General features: G+C 51.3%; 1 non-coding gene across 1 annotated transcript in view; it reads right to left on the bottom strand.

The window, feature by feature from the left end:
* LOC126444829 (small subunit ribosomal RNA) overlaps positions 1 to 891 on the bottom strand; it is a 1909-nt gene extending 1018 nt beyond the window's left edge. The window contains exon 1 of the ribosomal RNA XR_007582776.1: positions 1 to 891. This exon is cut by the window's left edge and continues 1018 nt beyond it. This is a non-coding gene — a ribosomal RNA (small subunit ribosomal RNA).
* Between the last annotated feature and the right edge of the window lie 4109 nt (positions 892 to 5000).

The raw sequence follows: 5000 nt of genomic DNA, 5'->3' as shown, positions 1-5000 counted from the left end.
CAGTATTCAGGCGGGCTTGCCTGCTTTAAGCACTCTAATTTGTTCAAAGTAAACGTGCCGGCCCACCGAGACACTCAATAAAGAGCACCCTGGTAGGATTTCAACGGGGTCCGCCTCGGGACGCACGAGCACGCACGAGGCGGTCGCACGCCTTCGGCTCGCCCCACCGGCAGGACGTCCCACGATACATGCCAGTTAAACACCGACGGGCGGTGAACCAACAGCGTGGGACACAAATCCAACTACGAGCTTTTTAACCGCAACAACTTTAATATACGCTATTGGAGCTGGAATTACCGCGGCTGCTGGCACCAGACTTGCCCTCCAATAGATACTCGTTAAAGGATTTAAAGTGTACTCATTCCGATTACGGGGCCTCGGATGAGTCCCGTATCGTTATTTTTCGTCACTACCTCCCCGTGCCGGGAGTGGGTAATTTGCGCGCCTGCTGCCTTCCTTGGATGTGGTAGCCGTTTCTCAGGCTCCCTCTCCGGAATCGAACCCTGATTCCCCGTTACCCGTTACAACCATGGTAGGCGCAGAACCTACCATCGACAGTTGATAAGGCAGACATTTGAAAGATGCGTCGCCGGTACGAGGACCGTGCGATCAGCCCAAAGTTATTCAGAGTCACCAAGGCAAACGGACCGGACGAGCCGACCGATTGGTTTTGATCTAATAAAAGCGTCCCTTCCATCTCTGGTCGGGACTCTGTTTGCATGTATTAGCTCTAGAATTACCACAGTTATCCAAGTAACGTGGGTACGATCTAAGGAACCATAACTGATTTAATGAGCCATTCGCGGTTTCACCTTAATGCGGCTTGTACTGAGACATGCATGGCTTAATCTTTGAGACAAGCATATGACTACTGGCAGGATCAACCAGGGAGCTGCGTCAACTAGAGCTGAGCAGCCGGCCGCCCGGGAGTGTGTCCCGGGGGCCCGCGCGAACACGCAAGCGTCCGCTCAATTATTCTGCAAACAGGAGGAGGCTGAGCTCCCCTGCACAACACACCTCGAAACCCTCTCAGGTCCCGGCGGCGCGCAGCGCCGTCCTAAGTACTTGGTCGGGTTCGAGAGAGGCGCAATCGCCCGGAGTTAGGCGAGTAGACGCTTTAGGTGCGACCACCCGTGCTCCCAACTGAGCTTGCCGCTGCCGACAGAGGCCCGGGAGCGTGCTGTCGTGGCATTGCCGGCGGGAGACAACACGCGCCACCTACGGTGACCGGCAGCTCCAACGCCAGCGCCACAGAAGGACAAAAGCCCCACTTGGGTGCCGAAGCGAACTCTCCCAGCACAGCGCACGCGCCAACACGTCCGCACAGCTGCGATACAAACCACCTGCGAGAACCGCTGGGGCGACCGAGCAGCAGACGGCGTCGCGGCGCCGAGCGCCGGGCGGCGGCGCATCCTCAGCGCACACAGTCCTCAATCGGACCAGCACACTGCAGATGGCCACCGCGCTTCGCACCGGGCCCGCGAGGACCTACTTTGGCCGCAAGGCGCCGCGAGCAGGGGGCGCCGGCGCGCAGCTGCGCCGCCTGCCGCGTCCGTCGGCCGGCGCGCCTGCCACTGGCCGCCCCCACCAGCCGGCTGTAGCGCGTGCGCCCACGCACCGCGCTGCCAGCACGCCGGGCGGCCCCCCCTCACCGGCCGGGGACGGTCCCACCCAGCCACCGCCGCGTATCGCCTCACACCCAGATCCCCTTTCGCGTTCGTGGGCATGGTGGGTCCCCTTTCACGTTCGTGGGCATGGTGGGTATCCCTGAAACAACCGGTTAATAGCTCGACCGATCGTCGCCAACACTGATTCACCTCTAGCGAGAACAACCGCACCACAACGGGTTACCTGTTGTTCATTTGCGTAACGTCACCAGCAAACGTAGACGTCCATCGCCATTTGCAACGAGTATTGCATGCCTGTGTCAGGTGTCACAACACACTACGTCTGCCCACATAGACGCAACAACATGTGCACGCCTCGAGAACACGTGGAAGGTAGCCCCCGTACGTATGCGGTGTCCATTGCGCGAACGACTGTCAGCCGGCCTCTGCAGGATGTCGCAGATGTGGAACGCGGTGCAACATGCTATCACGGTGTGTGAGAAGAGACGACTACGTCCGAATACACGCTCCACTACATCAACAGACTGCTCATGCTGATCGCCATCCAGGGCGTCCGTTCCTCCCACACGTCTGAATGGCGTACCACACTGCAATCCAGCTCTTATAGGGAGACGACACGTAGCTGCGTGCACAATATTTGGACTGTATGGTCTGCCGTTGCTAGGCGCAGTCGTCGTACGGTCACACATGTGCCACGATGTATCATTCAGTACATACGGACCAATGTGCAGTACAGTTTGTGGGTTTTGCGTACATCGGCGGACAGGTGACAGGCCGTACCACAACGTAGGCTGAGTACGTCGGCATGCGAAGGGCATTGAACATGCAAACTTCTCAACGACCAGCTTGCGAAGGCAGGGGGGAAGGGGGGGGGGCATGTACGTCCTGCTGCTATCCACATTACAGTGTATAGCAGGAGCATGTGGAAAGTCAGCAACACCTGCAAGGTGTTTAACATGAAGCGATACACAGGGGACCGGGCAGTGCGAATAGCGAACTATATTGCGAGGGTTGCGGTTAGGCAACACTACACTAATTTAACGAGTTGCATAACAATTACAGAGCAGGTTCAGCGACAACGTGCGTCAGGTTAAGGCGCAATATAGGTTAGGTTGAGGCACAATATAGGTTAGGTTAAGGCACAACATGGGTTACGTTAAGGCACAAATTGGGTTACGTTAAGGCACAACATGGGTTACGTTAAGGCACAACATGGGTTACGTTAAGGCACAAATTAGGTTACGTTAAGGCACAAATTAGGTTACGTTAAGGCACAAATTAGGTTACGTTAAGGCACAAATTAGGTTACGTTAAGGCACAAATTAGGTTACGTTAAGGCACAAATTAGGTTACGTTAAGGCACAAATTAGGTTACGTTAAGGCACAAATTAGGTTACGTTAAGGCACAAATTAGGTTACGTTAAGGCACAAATTAGGTTACGTTAAGGCACAAATTAGGTTACGTTAAGGCACAAATTAGGTTACGTTAAGGCACAAATTAGGTTACGTTAAGGCACAAATTAGGTTACGTTAAGGCACAAATTAGGTTACGTTAAGGCACAAATTAGGTTACGTTAAGGCACAAATTAGGTTACGTTAAGGCACAAATTAGGTTACGTTAAGGCACAAATTAGGTTACGTTAAGGTACAATATGGGTTAGGTTAAGGTACAATATGGGTTAGGTTAAGGTACAATATGGGTTAGGTTAAGGTACAATATGGGTTAGGTTAAGGTACAATATGGGTTAGGTTAAGGCACAACGTAGGTTAGGTTAAGGCACAACGTAGGTTAGGTTAAGGCACAACATAGGTTAGGTTAAGGCACAACATAGGTTAGGTTAAGGCACAACATAGGTTAGGTTAAGGCACAACATAGGTTAGGTTAAGGCACAACATAGGTTAGGTTAAGGCACAACATAGGTTAGGTTAAGGCACAACATAGGTTAGGTTAAGGCACAACATAGGTTAGGTTAAGGCACAACATAGGTTAGGTTAAGGCACAACGTAGGTTAGGTTAAGGCACAACGTAGGTTAGGTTAAGGCACAACGTAGGTTAGGTTAAGGCACAACGTAGGTTAGGTTAAGGCACAACGTAGGTTAGGTTAAGGCACAACGTAGGTTAGGTTAAGGCACAACGTAGGTTAGGTTAAGGCACAACGTAGGTTAGGTTAAGGCACAACGTAGGTTAGGTTAAGGCACAACGTAGGTTAGGTTAAGGCACAACGTAGGTTAGGTTAAGGCACAACATAGGTTAGGTTAAGGCACAACATAGGTTAGGTTAAGGCACAACATAGGTTAGGTTAAGGCACAACATAGGTTAGGTTAAGGCACAACATAGGTTAGGTTAAGGCACAACATAGGTTAGGTTAAGGCACAACATAGGTTAGGTTAAGGCACAACATAGGTTAGGTTAAGGCACAACATAGGTTAGGTTAAGGCACAACGTAGGTTAGGTTAAGGCACAACGTAGGTTAGGTTAAGGCACAACGTAGGTTAGGTTAAGGCACAACGTAGGTTAGGTTAAGGCACAACGTAGGTTAGGTTAAGGCACAACGTAGGTTAGGTTAAGGCACAACGTAGGTTAGGTTAAGGCACAACGTAGGTTAGGTTAAGGTACAACGTAGGTTAGGTTAAGGTACAACGTAGGTTAGGTTAAGGTACAACGTAGGTTAGGTTAAGGTACAACGTAGGTTAGGTTAAGGTACAACGTAGGTTAGGTTAAGGTACAACGTAGGTTAGGTTAAGGTACAACGTAGGTTAGGTTAAGGTACAACGTAGGTTAGGTGAAGGCGCAATGTAGGTTAGGTTAAGGTACGATATACCTTAGGTTAAGGTACAATATCGCTTAGGTTAAGGTACAATATAGCTTAGGTTAAGGTACACGTTGTAGGGAAAGGTGTATTTTGGGGGGGGAGGGGGCGGCAGGTTCGTTGATAGTGATTATCGTAAGTGCATGCCTGCGGGATCATCCGATTTGTCACGTCAGGATGCACTTGTGGCTCATGACAGGCGGCGCTCCGATTCCAAGGTTGTGGCAGATCTGTGTCTTTCATTCCTGCCATTGTTTGTGTACTGTGACAGGAGGCAGTATTGTGATGTTGGGTGCACCCCTGTGTAGGACATGTGTGGGTGTTCGTGGCTTAGCTGAGCAATGGCGGATGTCGGAAGGGTGGGATATTCTGTTTTCTGGGTGGACCTCCCGGTCTGGTTATGATAGTGTGGATTGTGTAATGTGGCGGAGAGGATGCACCGGATGTTCTTCCATGCTGGTGGTTAGATATTGTGTGTGTGCCTGTTAGAGGCAGAGAGTAGTGTGTGATAGTGTCTGGCTGACGTGTGGTTCTCATTGTGTGCAGAGTCTTTCAGCATGTA

Source organism: Schistocerca serialis, unplaced genomic scaffold, assembly GCF_023864345.2.
Source record: "Schistocerca serialis cubense isolate TAMUIC-IGC-003099 unplaced genomic scaffold, iqSchSeri2.2 HiC_scaffold_303, whole genome shotgun sequence".
Lineage (NCBI taxonomy): Eukaryota > Metazoa > Arthropoda > Insecta > Orthoptera > Acrididae > Schistocerca > Schistocerca serialis.
This window is presented reverse-complemented; position numbering and strand designations above follow the sequence as displayed.